Source organism: Ascaphus truei, chromosome 1, assembly GCF_040206685.1.
Source record: "Ascaphus truei isolate aAscTru1 chromosome 1, aAscTru1.hap1, whole genome shotgun sequence".
Taxonomy (NCBI): Eukaryota; Metazoa; Chordata; class Amphibia; order Anura; family Ascaphidae; genus Ascaphus; species Ascaphus truei.
Window position 1 is genome coordinate 375,012,636 of NC_134483.1, and position 19,647 is coordinate 375,032,282.

The 19,647-nt window shown below is 39.5% G+C and overlaps 1 protein-coding gene across 16 annotated transcripts in view; it reads right to left on the reverse strand.

Moving 5' to 3' along the window:
* TENM3 (teneurin transmembrane protein 3) overlaps positions 1–19,647 on the reverse strand; it is an 816,371-nt gene that overhangs the window by 332,465 nt on the left and 464,259 nt on the right. For 2 of the 16 annotated variants that reach the window (XM_075610890.1, XM_075610883.1), the window contains exon 1: positions 3,458–3,777. The exons of the other annotated variants lie outside the window; for them this stretch is intronic. The gene's annotated coding sequence lies outside the window, so the exon portion shown is untranslated. Of the gene's footprint in view, positions 1–3,457; positions 3,778–19,647 lie in introns of those variants that run through there. 16 annotated transcript variants of the gene reach the window in all.

A 19,647-nucleotide genomic window follows, 5' to 3' on the forward strand; every position in this document is an offset into this window, starting at 1 on the left:
AGTATTTAAGATACCAATAATATAAATATATATATATATATATATATATATACACACACACACAAAATAAATATTGACACATTATATACATATACAAAGATAACTAATACGGACACCAACATTTCAGTCCTACACACACACACACACACACACACACACACACACACACACACACACACACACACACACACACACACACACACACACACACACACACACACACACACATACCACACTTAGTTAAGTTATGGTGGGTACACACACACAACCTCAAGACAACTGTATACCATACATGAAACAAATGAACAATGGGAAATTACATCAATGGAATGCTTCCTGATCACTTTGCTTAGTTGTTGTGACTGTTTAGAACACTTTTACAGTGTTGGATGTCTTTGTACACCAATACACCCAGTATTCTTATTATCTCTCTACTGCTGCTATCCTAACATGCATGTGGTGGATCATTAAACGTGGCTGGACACTGCTGGCAGGCCAAGTAAGACAAAGGCTGTCACTGTTAGAAAGGTAAAGGCTTCTATTTTGTACCTGGATCTAGAATACATGTAACACGATTTATGCACATGGCATCTTATGATTTGGGACTCCAACCTCACATGAAACATATTGCAATCCAAGAAATAGTTTGATTGTTGCTCAAAACCATAACAAGGACTAATCTACTGCAATACTGAAACCCTCCTACTGGTTATAATTTGGGAGTGTAGCAAAAAGAGTCAACATGGCAGATCTGGCAAGGGTTGTGTTGGGTCTACCCAACTAAGCTTTTATAACAAGAAGCCATTTTAATGTCTTCACTGCCAGGGACCAACAACTTATTGCTACAATACCCTCCAACTGTACCTATCTAGCAGGTACACTACATATTTTAGGGTTCTGCAAAACGATATATATATATATATATATATATATATATATATATATATATTAAATAAAGGGTGTTTTGTGTGTCTAGTAAGGTGCGTTGGTGAGGGGAAGTATCTCTTTCCAGTATGAGGAGTAGAGGAACTACAGTGGGACTTACTTTTATGTGCAATAGGCCCCTCTAGAAGCAAAGGAGTTAATCTGACAAAAGTTACATTAACCATTTTACTGCAGGAAGAGGTCTGAAAGAAACGGCAAGCAATGCATTGTAGGATCCCTCTAACAAAGGGTGGGTTAAATGCCTTGCTTTCCAATGAGTCACACCATACTGGAGAATAGAATAAATCACAGTACACACGGAGTCACACTTCATTAAGGAACCCCTCTACAGAATATCAGATGTTCACAGGTATTTTAATCATACGCAAAATATTTTTTTCGCTCCCTATCTGTTTCACATTACATCCCCCCCAAAAATGAATTGTAACCTACAGATGGAACAGCCATCCAAAGCTTACACAAATCCTACCAGCAAGTCCAACTAAATCATTCTGCAGATCTGCAGCATCTTTCTGAAACATTAATCAATTTCACTCTCAGGAAAGGCACAACCACAAAGTTAAAATCCCCAGGACGACTTCATGGGTAATGCTGCTTCAAACGAGCCTGGAAATAGCTTTTAAAAAACAACAACAGACTTTCACATTTTAATGTAACAGATATATATATATATATATATATATATATATATATATATATATATATATATATATATATATATATATATATATATATATATGAAGAATAATAATCTTGGCTTCTTCTGCTATTTACACAGACTCCAATGCTGTGGGTTTTAACCCCTTCACTACACACTGCAATGCATTACTGAAAGGGTTAAGCCCAGGAAGAGGACGGAAAAAAAAATTAATCCCTGCCAACAACGTGTAACTATTCTTCTTGCGACACACAATAAGACTGGCTTCTAAATAGTGTGTGAGTGCTTTTTTTATGATACAGTATCTGGTTATTTCTAATGCATGCATCTTACAGTAAAACCAAAACGCATGCATCACAACAGGCAATGTGGTGTCCACATTTGTAAAGAAAAAAGCAGAAGACAAAAAAAATACTGATGATTTCACCCATGAGTCCAGGACATTTCTGCTATGCATGTCCTTCACTATCACCCTATTGTTCTCTATCTACAAAGCTATGTACACATGGCGAGAATCACTCTGTCTTTGTCTGCAAGATTTGATACCAGTGCACTCTATCCTGAATATTAAATGCCTGCATACATTCATATCATTTTTTTTTCTTCTTCCCCCCACCATGTCCAGAGGGGAAAATGCCAAGTTAATAAAGAGCAGATGGAAGGGGAAAGCATACAAGATCATTTTGAATTAAATGCAATAATCTGTGAAGTTTTGAACATAGCTTTACATAGTTTAAGATAGATTAAAAAAAAGCTGAATAAATATGCAACATGCTGCATTGGGTATGCATGTGTACACCATTCATACACATACACACACACACACACACACACACAATTATAAATGCACATTATATATATATATATATATATATATATATATATATATATATATATATATTGTGTGTGTATGATTGCATATATATTATATTATAGATATTAAATCAAACAAATAATATTGATTTACCTCACGCAGAATGTAGGTACAATTTATCAGACTACATTAATAATTGTCACACACCGCTCTCTGCCTGAGCAACCTGAAGTTTACAGAACAAAAGGTTTATTTTAAGAATGAAAACCTTGGCTTTGCCCAACTCCAGGCGTGAATCTGCTTCCAATTAGAGAAAGTATTTCCCCTCTATTGCGGGGGGGGGGGGGGGGGGGGGTCACATCTTCCGCGGCACAATGCTGCCAGCACCATGCACTTGGTGATATGCAGCCTGGCAGAGCCCCCCCCCATGACAGTGTGCCCCAGCCTTATTCTGCACACCCTGTCCATCAGACGCGCTGAGCAGTGAGCAGGATGCCTCCCCCAGCACTGTCCTGTACCTGCTCCAACGGTGCTGCTACCCGCTGGCTCTGCCCCGGGGTATAATGCATAGGTCTCACAAACTATTGCTAATATCCATTCGGCATCGCAGTGTATCGCAAACAGTCAGAGATGAGCAAATGATGCATACATTTAAATGCCACAGGACTGCAGTTGTGCTATTCTCCCCTGCTAGTAGAACCGGGGCTGGGGGATGCTCAATGAGAAGGCATTGCCCTGTTCCAGATCTGGGGTTGGAATGGGCTCACCTATGTGCTGCAAATAAGTCTCAGACACCTACATACAGTGTGCAATGCATCCCAAAGAAATACAGGGACCATAGTATGGGGGTGTACGAATACCACACACACATCTCACATTTACTCCACGCTCACATACATGCTGTTTCAGTACAGGTGACCCAGCAGATCTCACTAGCATCTGACATACAAAGCATCTGACATACAAAGCATCTGACATACAAAGCACACGCCAGCCCCCCTCCCCCCCCCCCCCCCAAAAAAAGAGAAAAGGCTTTTTACCTCTTGCGGATTCTTCTCTTTGCTCCCTCACGGGTTAAAAAAACCAGCTCATTTCAGATGCTAATGGTGCTTGTGCTCAGATTGTAACACAGAGAGAGCCTCCTCCCATTCCAGCAGCTCGCAGGAAAGAAGACCAGGGTGCAGCCGGGATGGATGTGCATGTGCACAGTGTGTGTGTGTGTGTGTGTGTGTGTGTGTGGTGGGGGAGCACAGACCCCTATCCTGCCTCAGTCACACGCTCACCAGGCTGCTTTCCCTTCCCTGCTGATCCTGGCTGCTTGTGTGTGAGGGGCAGAGCTGAGCAGTGGAAGCAGTCTGTAGTGTATCACGTTACAGAGTCTGGCAGTCTCCTCCAGCACAGAGCAGCAATCAGACATGATAGGCTGAGGTTCCTCTGTTTACACCCAGGCACAAGGAAGGGGCTGAGCTTCTGTTAACTCCTAACAGCACATGACTGATGTAGTTTAACTTGGGCAGTGGGGGACTGGGGCAATAGCCTCATAAGTACCTATTTGGTCAACTTTCTCCTATCCATTGCAAACCCCTCCTGTTGCAGACCTGGCACTGAAGATGTTAAAGATAAAAAAAACTTTTTTTTGTTGCCAACTTCTACCTAACCTTTATTTTCCCTCTGAGCTGTAATTTTTTTTAAAGAAATGTTTAAGTTTTTAGCTTTCAATGAAATGTAGCGTTCTTTTTTTCTGTTTATTATCTGTATGTTTTCTATATAACGTCAAATGATATATAAAAACAGCGAACACCAAAACAATATCAAACATTTTAATATTACTTCATTCTGTATTTGTATTATTTTTATTTTTTTACAGGGGGCTGGATAAATTGCTCCTTCACACAGTAGGGTTACAGACACCTTTTGCACTCAAGAGGTTAACACACATCAGCTACATTAATGGCGAGGCAGACATCCAGAGAAATTGACACATTTCCTCGAGAAAAAAACCATAGCCCCCCCCCCCCCCTGCTTAATTTCTGGAAGCCCCCACCTCACCCGGCAATAAAAGGGTTATTACTTGCCATACAAAGGCATTTGGTGGAACTGCAGCAAAGCTCTAATGAAAATAATACCATTACATTTTATTTACAGTCTGGGTACCATCACTATTTTTTTAATTTGTATGGATTGTATGTACAGTATGTGTATTTTTCTTTGTACAGTGTCATGCATGTAGATAGCACTTCACAGCAGTAAAACATGGGACAAAATGATGGGTGACTTAATGGGAATAAGCGCTACAGACAAAAAAGTAAACTTCAGGAAAAGGATGACCTGCCTGCAGAGCTTACAATCTAAGTACTAAGTAGGGAGAACTTACAGAGACTTTACAATCTTTTTGTTCCACTTTTTTTTTTTAATACTGTAAAATGATTTCTTGTAGCAAGACTCTTCCGTACAGTTTTAGCAGCATACACGTTTGTGTAACAATCTCTAATCTCGAATAAGGGGTATTAGAGCTTGATCAGGCATTAACCCAAGTCAAAACCGTTAACTCCGGATCGAGCTCCGTTACCGCATACTGGAGCTTATTGAGTCTTGGTGAAAGGGTTTTACAGTACCTCAATCTTTGGCACGTTTCACATTTTAGATAGCCTAGCAATGTACAGTACCACTACTTAAGGAAATAAATCAACGGCTTTTGAGATGAGGCTGTTGAAAATCCGGGACGTCAAAACAAGGCAAACGTTTTTTTGTTTTCTTTTAATGAAACATGTATTTGATATGTTACCGATTAATACGCACCAACTATATTACCCTTTCCTCCCACATTATGCTATTATCCTAGTAATATTCCTATCAAGAAAAACAAATGTGCATATACAAATGATGTTCGTTTCATTCTTTTCTATTTCTACACTGTCATGAAAATCCCAGATCCTTTCGTTTGCAATGACTGCAAAACGTGTATCGATCTCTGCCAATATCATGATATAGCTCATACACCCGTGACCGTGAACAAACCCCAAAAGAAGGCAGTACCCGCCACCTTATATTATGCCAATTGATTACATTTTTTCAGTACTCTGTCAAGCAATTGCATTAAAAATATATATAGAGTTTATTCTATGTAACTGGCTCATGTTTTACAAGCTGCTTGAGGAAGTTATCAGTTACTCCATAAACACTCACTTGTGACAGAGACAATTTACATGCTAACAACACTAATAAATCTAAAGGTGCTACTCGCACTCACTTTTCAAATAGAGTAGGCGGGTGCGAAATAAAGGTGCAGTATCACTCAGAGACGTATAACCCACGTGTGGGAACGTCACTCATCACAACGTCTTTGTCTATGGTTTCACAGACTTGGAGAGGCTTTTGATGAGTCTCCAGGCTGCACAACTGGCACAAAGAAGTGGTGCACATGCAGCACAGGGAAGAAAGTCCCATTGTAACAAAAGGATTTATTGTATTTCTTGAGCATTCTTGTGCAGTTATTTTGCACTAGTAATGGCCTAGTTTGGCACGCAGGAAACTCTGAAAAGCAACTCCCTTTGCCCCTCACCTCTTGCATGTCAGCACCTTTCCATTAAGTCGCAGGGAGATATGTAGCAAGATGGTACAATTTGTTCGAAGCCACAGAGGAAAACTTTCAGCTTGCTCCAGCTGCATATGTATGTAGCTTCATTGTTAATCTTGTTTATCACGTTTGGAGCAGATCTAACAGGAGCAGAGGTTAACGCCGCCTCAGAACTGGCAGGTTTATTTCACGTCAAGAGAAAGACCTGGTGTCGTTTATGCTCATTTTTATACATCTCATTATAATATTGTGCCTTCTGTAACCACTCCGCAAATCGCTCATGTGCGCAAGTGTTGCAAAGCAACTTGATGCATTGATGCAAAGAGACACAGAGTCAAAATCATGCAATATTCCCGTTTGCTACACTTCATACGTGTCCGCCATAGATTTCTGGTCTACAACCCACTGCCCCTAAGGCCTTGTCCACGATGAGCGGGAGCGCGACCGCGCATCTTGTCTCCCGTCCCGCTTACATCTCCGGCGATTGATGGACTGCATTCAAAGAGCAGTAACCCGGCCGTCGCGCGGCAAAGACAAACAATATTGTCTTACCACGCACTGTCGCCCCGGCGCTCGCGCGCACTATGCACATACGCATAGGTTTCCATTGCGGGCAAGTTGAGAGCGCTTGAAAGTTAAATTTTTTTGTTTACTCAAGCGCCAAGCGCGGACTTGCACATATAGATTTATGTAAGCAAAAGCGGCAAGCACCGCGCGCTCAGCACGCTCAGCGCCAGCGGGGCCGCAGCCTTATCCTATATTTGTATTTCCAGTATTTTGATCCAGAGAAAGGCAAACAAAAAAACCTCCAGTGAAACGTCATCAAACGCCATCTCATAAGGGGAAAAATAATTCCTTCCTGACTCCAATAATGGCAATAAGATGTCTACACTTCCTAATTTCTAATGAAAGAAATTGAGTTAAATATATATATATGTTGCGAACCATATCCATTTAGATTTCATTGTACAACATTGCTCTGCTTTTCAAGAATTTGGTCATATTTTAAGGGGGATCAATAACAATTTTTTTATTATTATTTATTTATTTATTTTAATTTTGCCAAGAAAGATAAATGTGTGTTTTCAAGTATGTCTGGGGTTACAAAGAAAACAGACATACAGTTACAGATAAGTTTAAAGTGATTCCTTAATAAATAAAGTCCAAAAGCAGTCAAACGAAAACTGCCATTGACTTGAATGTCAGTTTTCGGCCAATCAACATGTAATGGGCCACATTAGATCTTATTTAAAAAGTTTTTTTTTTTTACAATGAAATTAAAGGTGCAATATTAATGGAGGCAAAAAAAAAAGACACAGCTAATGTCTTAACTTTATTTTCACCTGGTGCTATATGAGAATGATATAGCTGTTACGTGGGCACAACATTGCAGCTTTAATCTTCTTTTAGAGCACAATGGATAGATGCACTGCGTGCAGAAACAGTGCAACGTTCTGTATAGCTCTCAATGAGTTTCCCCAATTCTCAGTCTCTCAAAATCTGTCGCATTTTCACCTGCGCCTCCAAGTTTCAGCACAATACCATGCCTGGGTCAAAAGTTACAAGCATTTCAAAACAGGGGCTAAACATGAAACAGACGGTTGACCCATAATGATGTCAATGCAGCCACACTGTCCTAATACTCCATTTCCTTGTAATACTGTAATTTTAATGCACACTGAAATAAAAAACATCTGCAAATGCAAAATACAGTTATTTCCTCTAAATCTCTTAAACGTATAATTTTCTTAAATTAATCATTTTCTTTCAGACAGGCTATTCATTTGGAAGGATGGCGCTTCAGTTACATAGTTACGTAGTTAGTAGAGGAGGTTGAAAAAAGACATATGTCCATCAAGTTCAACCTATGCTATTTAGACGACAGATACTTATCCTATTTTTGTGTTTACGGTATTTTGATCCAGAGGAAGGAAATCAAAAACCCCAGTGAAAGATTATCCATAACATTCTCATAAGTGGAAAAATAAATTCCTTCCTGACTATCAGATTTCTCCCTTCCCAAGTTTACTTATTTAGTAAATCCCTGTATACATTTCCTTTCTAAAAAGATGTCCAACCTTTTTTTGAAGATATCTATTGTATCTGCCATCACAGTCGCCATGGGTAATGAATTCCACATGCTTACTGTAAAGAACCCTTTCCTTTAATGCTGGTGAAATCTCCTTTCCTCCAACATTATGGGCCCGCGTGACGTTGGTACTGCCCTTGGGATGAATAGCTTTATATTAAGTGCAGCCTTGCAATCTGGGTGCTTGGAATGTGGGCTGCCGCTGAATACACAACGAACAACAAACCCACACATGTTTAAAGACATTCTACTGAAAAGACACCTTTCTGACATATGTCGCAGTGTCATCATAACTGGAAGAATGACCACTGCCCCATTAAAAGTACCAAAATATTAGGTGGAATCTGCTGTCTGTGAGTTGGTTTGCTGACCATGCACTTCTTTAACCAAGGCTGTGCTGTGTAAAACGGCAGGCAAAAGCTTATAGGGGTTCATTTGAAAGTGCTCATTTGCATGTCATTACCCAGAATCCCTGGCTGCAGTGGAATCATTGTATAGTGAATTACTGTGGGGAAAGGCAGGTTTGCAGACCTGCCTGAGATGTGAACGAGCTGGTAAGTGTTATTTTATCTTTGACAAACTCCTTCAGTACAATACTGCCCCCACTGGCACTGAAGTGGTTAACTAATATCCCTGTTCTATACTTGGCTATACCACGTTAAGGCTCACGGGCGAACATGTGCTATCTCTCATGCAGTTTGAGAGGGAACTCACAATAATTTGCATGGAGATGAAAAGATACATAAAGTTTGTCAGCCAAGTATGACAGACTCCAAGATATATAAGCTTTGTTTGTCCTCATCTCGCATCACATCTTCAGAGAAACAAATATTACCATAAGAGGATCTGTGCAATAGAAAATAAGGATTTCAAAGTTCAGTACCCTCCAGTCAATTAAACAGAATATTTTTAGATTGTTGTACTATATATATATATATATATATATATTATATATATATATATATATAATACTGAGTTAAGTTATGGTGAGTAAAAAAAGTGACAAAAACCCTCCACAGGAAAGCAAATATGCAAATACAGCTGTATGCTCATCTGCATGTCTTAGGCAGGTCTGCAACAATAAGTGTGGATATATATATATATATATATATATACATATATATATATACATATACACATATATATATATATCCACACTTATTAAGGTTATGGTGGGTAAAACCCTCCACAGTAAAGCATAAAGCAACTGTAAATATTCCTGTATATTCATTTGCATGTCTTAGACAGGTCTGCAACCCTGTCTTTCACCATTATCACCCAGCACACAGCACTTCCATTGCAGCAAAGGATTCTGGGAAATGACATGCAAATGAGCACACTGTGCCACCTTTTATCTCATGCTCACATTACATGAGCAACCCTTAGCCAATGCATGCTGCTTTAAACACAGCTTTTAAGCAAGGGCTTGGGAGATACAAGGCTTTGTATCTCCCAAATGAATATACAGGAATATTTACAGTTGCTATATATATATATATATATAATTTATATATATTTATATATCAATAGTTATAGCATATATATATATATATATATATATATATATATATATATATATATATATATATATATATATATATATATATATATATATATATATATATATATATATATATGCTATAACTATTGATATATAAATATATATAAATTTGCTATATATATATATATATATATATATATATATATATATATATATATATATATATATATATGAAACCCCTATTTTATTGTGAAATTCTCTAATAGTTTTACCTTTCAGAGAAACTAAATTTCAAGCATGTACCAAACTAAAAAGAAAGCTGAAGTTGTACTTCCTGTGCACGTTTTCAAGAACCAATTTACTAAATAGAAAAGGAAATCTTCCTGTGCGCCAATTCAGATATGACATATGACAAATGGTTTAAGTAGCCAAAACCACCAATGCTGAAAAGAAAGTTAATGCCATTGCCACATGGAAATACTTCTGAGGGAATGAATTTGAAACTTATTACACAAGAAAAAGATCAAACGACATATGATCTCCATTGACTCCAAAGAACATATGACTACTCAATCTTCCTTTTAACAAGTGTCTGCCACCTGCATGCACTAGTAATCAAACTTTTGTCAACCGGGAAGCAGGTTTGCTAAAGGAGAGTAATCAAGTTGACTGAAATACCATCGGACAGACACACTTGCCATGTTTACTTAAACTAACAGGATTATTGTGGTGGCCACAATGGTCCTATTATGGATTTTCTTTACTAAAAGCGAAGGATCAGACACGGTGACGGTATGTTTTGGGCTATACTTCAGGATATTACACATACAAAATGTATACTGTGTGTATATGTATGTATATATATACACACACATATATATACATACACACACACATATACATATATATATATATATATATATATATATATATATATATATATTTATTTATTTATTTACATGTAGAGGTATCTTTACCTTGTTAGCCATTTCTTACATCACTAACATTCCAAGATCATTTAACACCGTAAGTTATAAATTGCATACAGAACAGGGGGGAGGGATAGGCTTCAGTCACAGATACACCACAAGATGCATTGTTTGTAAGTTAAACCTTTTCTGCTTTATCCATTGTAACATCGCCGGAAGAAGAGATCGCTGTATCTCGAACTCTCGCACAAATAAAAGCATTTCGTTAGACACCGAACTGTATCGTCTATTCTTTTTTGATTTTATATATGCATACATATATATATACATATAAAAAACAAAAAAGTGTGGCGCCAAAAAATAAAAATATAATAGTGATATAATAAATTAAATATAACTATAGTTAATGAATAAAAAGTTGTGTAAAGTGAATGATGTATGAAAGGGTTAATATCTCAATTACACTAATGTGACCTAGTGCATATTGATACAACACAACCAATAAAAGTGTACAAAACAGTGCATGAACGTGCTCAAAAAAGAGAAAAAGAAAGACACAAAAATCAAAAAACTCCAACCAGTCCTTCCATAATTAGTCCATGATGATAGGATGTCTGATGTTGAAAGGGGTCTTAAGGCTGCTCTCACACAGGGTAAACCAACTCCACAGATATCTACAGACAAAAAAAGAGAGAGAGCGCACGCCCCATAGCATAATACTGCATAAAATTTATTAAAACAAGGAAGGGGATGGGAAATGGGGGGGGGTAGGAATCGCACTCACAGGATGCAAATGGTTAAAAGGCAATTTGTGATTATATCACCACCATCCGGTTCTGGATACTGCAACACGTCTCCGTGGACTGAAGGAGTCCACGGAGACGTGTTGCAGTATCCAGAACCGGATGGTGGTGATATAATCACAAATTGCCTTTTAACCATTTGCATCCTGTGAGTGCGATTCCTACCCCCCCCCATTTCCCATCCCCTTCCTTGTTTTAATAAATTTTATGCAGTATTATGCTATGGGGCGTGCGCTCTCTCTCTTTTTTTGTCTATATATATACATATATATAAAAGTGTACAGGCATACCCCACATTAACGTACGCAATGGGACCGGAGCATGTATGTAAAGCGAAAATGTACTTAAAGTGAAGCACTACCTTTTCCCCACTTATCGATGCATGTACTGTACTGCAATCGTCATATATGTGCATAACTGATGTAAATAACATGTTTGTAACAGGCTCTATAGTCTCCCCGCTTGCGCACAGCTTCGGTGCAGGTAGGGAGCCGGTATTGCTGTTCAGGACGTGCTGACTGGCGCATGCGCGAGCTGCCATTTGCCTTTTGAGCGAGATGTACTTACTCGCGAGTGTACTTAAAGTGAGTGTACTTAAACCGGGGTATGCCTGTATATATATTACTTATTTTTACACATCCATATATTTATTCATATTTCGTTTAAAGAAATAAAGGTCCATGTGGTTCTAACACTGGCAAGGATTCATCAGGCCATGATGCGGAGTATCACACCCCGATCTGTCTGTAGCTCCCCACGACACATTTCGGATGTGGCAAGATCATAAAAACTGTGCTGCTTTTGATATTTATTACTCCTTGATAAAGCATCGACTGGTGCAAAACGCATTGGAGGATCTTTTGCCTCCTTTTATTCATGGCATAAATCAAATTTATATTTTAGAGAAAAGAAAGAATTGCCGGCGCCACATTTTCCAGGCTGCCTGCAATATTTATTTCAAGTATTGTCATTATTAATATTTTTTTAGCGCTGTTTTGCACCGTCTTTTTTCGTTAAATTTATATTTTAGAACTATTGTTGTCCTGGTCTCCGGTAGGCTGTGTGTGGCTTCATTGTTACATCCCCTGTAACTCCCAATGACTTGAATGGCAGTTACCATCGATATCCCGCACACCACGTCTTCATGAATCCTAGCCCCTATTATCTGATCATTATTCCTTTTTCAACCATTTCAAACAGTCTGAGCTGAAAAGAAATGAGGTAAAGGCCATAAAACACTTTTTGGGGAACACAGATACTGAGATTGAGTATCTTTTTAAAAAGGCAGTCACTTAAAAAAAAAATAGCCTTTGATTACCTGTATTGAAAACTAATTACCTAAGCTGTCGATCAATTTGGTAATCCAAATCCGTAATCGATCGGCAAATATCCTGCTTCACAGGGTTCATTAAATGGCAGCCTTTCCGTTTCAATCAATCCTTCAGTCAGTGTGACTCAGCAGCTACAATATAGTCATATTACTAAAGTAACATTATCTATTGTTACAGTTTGCACCTCAAACTGCTGGGAATATTGGCAACAAATTATCACAAACAGGAAAGTGTTACAAAGATCTTGCACTGCTGGGGAGGTGGCTAAACCTGCTATAGAAATCAAAGGATGCTCAATATATTAAAACATTAAAATAAAATTAAGAGTCGATTGTTGGCACATTTTCTTATATATACTGTATTATTTCTGTTGTTTTCGTTTTTTTATTTCCGGCTCCTTTTTCCCCTGCAAAAACACCACTTGCAAGCGCCTTTTCATTGATTTCATGCTATTATTATCGTTGACTGTAACAGGGACTTATCACTGTTTGAGAGAAACCGCCTCTAAACCCAGCAGCTGATTAATTGCACAAGGGCAATTAACCGACTCCACCTGGCTGATTAGGACTCTTAGAAAAAGCCTGATGTGAGAAACAGGAGAGAGATTCCTTAGCTCACATTTGGGCTGACAAAAGGAGAGCAGAGAAGCCTGCATACAGACACTGACTTGAGCACAAAGGCTGTGCTGAGATCAAGACATCCAGACACCCAGAGACCCATATTTCCTGGACCCAGGAGCCTGCCAGAGACAGACATGGAGGGCCACATGCTTAAGGTACCTCCTGAGACTTTGGGGTGATGGTCTGGTAATAGGAATAGCCCTCCAGTCCTGCAGATAGGGTCTGGGGAAGTAAGTTAGCCCTTACAAAGGGATAGGGGTTTGTTATTTTGTTGTTTTTGTATGTTTCGCCTGGATAAAGGAACAGGCTCAATAAAGCCAAGATATAATTTCACCCTAAAACAGTCTCCATTTGCTTACCTCTGCGCACATCTCTTACATTGACCCATTCATGGTTTTCTACAGGTCTGTGCAAATCAAGACTATCTTGCATAAACAGGGGCATGTGAAACTTCAGTGAAGGGGTAAGGGGAAATGTTTCTGCTTCCCAAAAAAACAAAACATTGCTTTTTCCTCGATTTAAATATTTGATTGTAAAATTCTTCCCTATTTTTATATTTTGCAGGAAAGTTGAAATAAAAAGACACATTTTTAATTATCGGCTAGTAACTGCAAAACTGGAAACAGCCCTTGTAAAACCAGGAAGATGAAGATATGGAAATGTGAAGAACAGGGTCTTATTTCAAAAATTTTAAATAAATCTACAACGAATGAAGAGGGCTTGTATCATCTGGCTATTTGTGACAACGGGATGACTCGTTCACAAAGATTCTGGAAGTAAGGTAAACATGAGCTCTTCAACCTTCCATCAATCCGATGTGTGAGACACGTGGTAATCACAAGCAACATGATAACAAACGTATTCACATATTGTAAATCAGGGTCGTCATTTAAAAAATAAGGAAAGAAGAGAGAATGATATATGGGGTACCCCCCTCCACTCCATGTACCCCCCCCACTCCATGTACCCCCCCCACTCCATTTCCTGTTACATGTATGTGTTGGGTTATGCAAATATGTAAATATATATATATATATATATATATATATAATGCAAAGCAACAACCAGCACCCTGTATTAATGAAAAATCCAGATGCTAATCCCATAGGTAAGAATAATGGAGATATTACCAGATTGGAGTCCAGTAATGAGGAGACAGCACACCAGTGCGCATTGCCCTGAAGAAGGTCGCTCTCTGCAGACCGAAACGTTGGCTGGGGTGCCTGTATTTTTCTACAATACAGAATCATTTTGAATATCATTCCTGGTGTGCTGTCTCCTCATTACTGGACTCCAATCTGGTAATATCTCCATTATATATATATATATATACACACTAACGGTGGAGTTTTTTGTCACTTTCTCACCCACCACATTTGTGGAAATAGTATATTGGAAACTACAGAAAATATTTTACAAAGTTGACTGTTATAGTCAGTGGTTGACAAATCACCAAAAAATCTACTCGCCACCTAGTACCAAACGTGTGCTGCTTGGGCCAATATTTACTCGCCCGGGGGTTAAATCCACTCGCCCGGGGCGAGCAAATGTATAGGTTTGTCGAACACTGGTTATAGTAATGTTTCAGTAGAAATGAAAGGTGGTTAAGAAAGGAACATGTGTCAAATACTGTATGTGAACTATCTACAATGTGTTGTAATCAAAATGAAGCCGTGAATAATAATGTTTGAACAGAAAAAATAAGGAAAGGCAAAATGTGTGTTTATTATGTAAATCAAGCAGCTGAATGAATTGTGGGGGAATGGATCACGAATGTCTGTGTTGACACATGTGTGAAGTGACAGTTTTGTGCGCGACACACCTCTTGGGGTGAAATAATATGGTCCCCCAGCTTTGCAGAAATTAGCTTTCTGATTGATTGATGTCACATCTCATCTTTACAATGCTGAGGAAAAACATTTCATTTTAGAGCATCACCCCAGGGTCACCACATAAATAATCCTACTGGGTCTACCTACAGCAAATTCTTCTCTCCTAAACCCGACTACCCAAAAAAGATGTGCAGCAAGCTTCCTATTGTCAGATCAAGGGCAGACATCCATCTGTAAGATGTCAGTCCAAGGGCTGTGTTTACTGTGGTTAAGATGCTCACAAGCACTCCTGTTTACTTGGCTATTTATTTCAAGTGGCCGTGTAAGTGGCATGGCTGCAATCACATGTACAGAGGAATAGTCTCAGACACTTATGGTGTACTGTTGTACATGTCTTCCCAAAGTGAGCAGGGAAAATTATAAATTCCATTTTGATAGAGAAACAAGAAGATTAACTGGTATGTAAGCGCACATATAAAGGGGCTAAGTATTAGGCACCATAAAATGACATTTTGGCATTGAACACTTAAAAGTAATTCTGTGGCTTTTTAAAAACGGCAATATTTAAAATTAAATTCTGGTTTTGCTCCAATTTGAGCCTATGTCAGGCACTAACATGATGATGACGAACCCTGTGTGGTTCGAAAGCTTGTACCGTATCAACTTTCTGTTGGTCCAATAAAATGTATCATACTACTTTTTGTCCCTCCTTTGCCTGTAAAATAACAATCATATGAAGAGTCGTTATATGGAGCAACAGTTGGCGTTATTGGATACATAAGTTAATGCTATAGATCAGGAGTCTCAAACTCAGTGCTCAAAGGCCACCAACAGGCCTGCTTTTATGGATATCCCTGCTTCAGCTCAGGTAGCTTAATCAGTGGCTCAGAACTGAAGCAGGGATATTAATAAAAGCTGGCCTGTTGGTGGCCCTTGAGCACTGAGTTTGAGACCCCTGTTATAGATCAACTAAAATGTTTCTTGCTGGGAATTTGTCCAGGTTTCGGGTGACTGTAAATATCTGAATATGAGTTCTGAGCTGGCATAAACTCATCAGGTTCTGACTTGCACCTAATTTATAAAACCTGGTATAAAATGTATTACAGTTGAGAGAGAACAATGGACAAAACCGTACATCTTTGATATGCTGCATGATGTCCAGTCTGCTGCGACATAGCCCATAAAGTGTTTGTAAAATAGGCAACAATGAAACCAACCAGCGTTCATATACAATGCCCTAAATACAACTCTGCACCTACTACATATGGTTTCTCAACACGGCTTAACAACACAATGCTTTCTTGTAGTTTTGAAACAGTACGGTAATTAGCTGTCCTGCCCAGGGCTATTTGCTCAGATGATGTGATCAGTTTGTGCAGGTTTTGCTGGTGGTCTATAGGCCAAAAGTCTAGTATTGGAGACAGTTCCTGGAACGAATAAAGCACAAATTCTTCTGTTATCCTCTTTGAAAATGAAATAGGACAGCTGCTTAGAGGGATTACAGCTAGGCATTTTCAGCAGAATCTTTGTGCATTAGACTGGTGTATCTGTTCGCAAGATAGTCTAAGCGTGTGAACTATGTGAGGTTCACAACATCGGTTCAGATAAAACAAAGCAGTGCTACAAAGTAATAGCCCCGATATTTAGAATTGAACGTATGAAGATATATTTTCAATGACCAAAAGACAGAGGGGCTTACTGAAAATGTAAGTCACTACACAACCCAAGAGTATTTTTGAGAACTGATCTGCAGGCATTGGCTGTATTGCACGGTGAATATGGTTTAATTAAGACCGTATGTGTTTTAAAATCATTGTACATTTGCAGAACTGTTTTTCACAGATCGCTGCCTTATGCTGTCATTCCATAGTAATCTTTAAAGCAACAGCTCGTGTTAGACTCCTGAAATTGACATGTTGCAGTAAACACACAGAAGTAAAGGGGATGCTTTTATTTCATGTGCATGGTTAAAAAAAACTAAAAAAAAAAAAAAGACAATCTGGTACAATTTAAAAAGTTAATTTCCATAAGAAGTCACATATGTTACCACTACCACCCTGGGAGACACTGAACTGATGTACATATTTATTTCGGTGTCTTATTACTGGAGGATTTAGTGGAATATACTCCTCCTCAACTAATGAGCTATTTTGATGCTTTTCTTTTCAGCATTATTTAAAAATCAGTTATACAAACTTTGCAACAGAAGACAACTATGGGATAGCATAGGCCAGGGGTGCGTAAACTGGGGGGCGCACAAGATTTTTTTTGGGGGGTGCGGCGCATACAGAGGCCCCACACTCTTCCCCAAGGCATTTAAATTAAATGCTGGGGACAGTGCGAGGCCTCTGGGACCAGACCACCTACAGTACGTTCAGAGACTCTGTATGGTGATACCATCGGGACACCTCTGGTGGAGGTTGCGGGTGGCATAGCAGTTGTGGTGGCCAGCGGGGGAGCAGGGGAGAGAGCTCCGGTGTCGGGGAGCTCCGTGGCGGACGCCGCCATTTGCTAAAGTGTTGCGCATGTGCAGTGGAGCGAGAGAGAGCGGTGGCCATCTTCTACATAGCTCCACAGGGTAACTACATATCCCAGGAGCCCCTTGGTAGCCCAGATCACATGGGCAAGGTTAGCCAATAAGGCTGCAGCAAGTGACTGTGAATGATTCTGCTACATTTGGCGCGCTGAGAGCGCGAGGCGGCAGTTGTAGCTTGGACAGAGAAGGGGAAGGTAGGGTCAGAGTGTCAGTGGCACTCCGACTAGGACAGATTACCCCCTTAGGTCCCAGTTAGGCCCCAAATCAAAGTAAGTTTGTGGTTGCTTCAGGGAAGGTCCCTAGATAGGGGTGCTTTCCCATTTTACTGTGTCAGGGACACAGTGAAAATGCCGCACGGTGATTCACGGCCTGTGGGCTCGGGTACCAGACCACCTACGTTCAGAGACTCTGTATGGTGATACCATCCGACAGGAAATCACCCCACGTGGAGGCGGATCGCCATCGCGGACCACGATGTCGCGGGATCAGCGGATCCTCATCGTTAAGTACCTCAACAAAGTGCACCAACAGCTCACGGTGTAGCGCTACTCCCTACACTTTTGGGTGGGCCTGGACATTGGGAAAGGGACATCAGGGTATTGGTGCCTAGCACCCAAATATATTTTGGGGACACTCACTGGTGGTACTGGGCTGGGTGTGCATTGTACTGTGTGGTATGGGCTATTATGCTATACTGTGTGGTACAGGGTACTGTTTATGGTGTATAGTAAAGGTTGTTATTATATACAGGCGTGTGTGTATTACTATTGGTTCCTTTGAGGGGCTCCTCCCACTACGCTGGGAACCCTTGCAGGTGGAGGCGCTGCACCGAGGTGATTGATATACCACCTCAGGCTTCCAGAGGCGGAGGCTTATGCCTTCTGTGAGCCAACAGGTAACGGCAGTACCGGTAGTCTCTTTAGTCAGGGGGAAAAATGGCTATAATATGTATATATATATGTATATATATATATATATACATATACACGCATACATACATTAAAGCGACTGTGAATAGATGTACAATGTTTTTCTTACATGCACTTGTTTTATTTTCCTGCTTGGTCACAGGTAATCATTCTCTGTTCAAGAATCCGGTTCATTTATTTGAGATAGCAAGGGCTCAGGTAAAAAAAAAACTGCTTTTAAGAGAGTATTGGAATTCTAACTGCTAGTTTCTGTGAAATGGAATCTTTGGTCATTTGTGTCTGTGAGAGATTGCTAGGACGATGGCCATTGTGTGTGTACCTGAATGGGAAATTGTCCAAGTGTTGTCAGAGATCAACGAACCAAATGAGTGAGACTCGAGGATTCTGGGTCTAAAGAAATTCCATTTTAATAGGAAAGGCAGAATTGGGTAAGAATGAAACCTCACTGAAGTCAATGAGACCAATAATGATGAAAGTGAGTAAGACTTACTATGAAACTCACTCAGTTAGGCACAGAACCACTTTCATTGGCATTTTAACACACTGGCTACACTAACGCTTAGTGCAGTGGAAGGCAATATGATATACCCAAATGCAACCCTTGATTCCTCAAAAGGGTCGCACATTCCCCCTACATATACAAATATATATATACTTTTATTTTTCATCATATCTCGCAGAAAGCAATTAAAAAAAAAATCAGAGCAAGAATTATGTTAAAATGTTTTCAGATAAGGAGAACTGAAAAAACAAGAATTCGTAAAAGAATGCATCGTTCAGGAGTGGGAGCAGCTGGATCAATGCGTTATCGATTGTGCAACCAGACAGTGGCGTTCTCGTCTGCGGGAGTGCGTTTCAGCAGCAGGAGGACATTTTGAACACCCACTTTGAACGTTATAGTAATCGTAGTGTTTCAGATTAGATTACAACAGTTTAACGCATTTACGAGCTACAAAGGAAAAGCTATTATTTCTGATGTAATGAACATGAACCTACCGAAGTGTACCTGGTACTTGTAGACCATTCAGTGACGTCAATTTACTGAACATCAGTCAATTGTCTATGTTGTGCTTCTTAGATAGT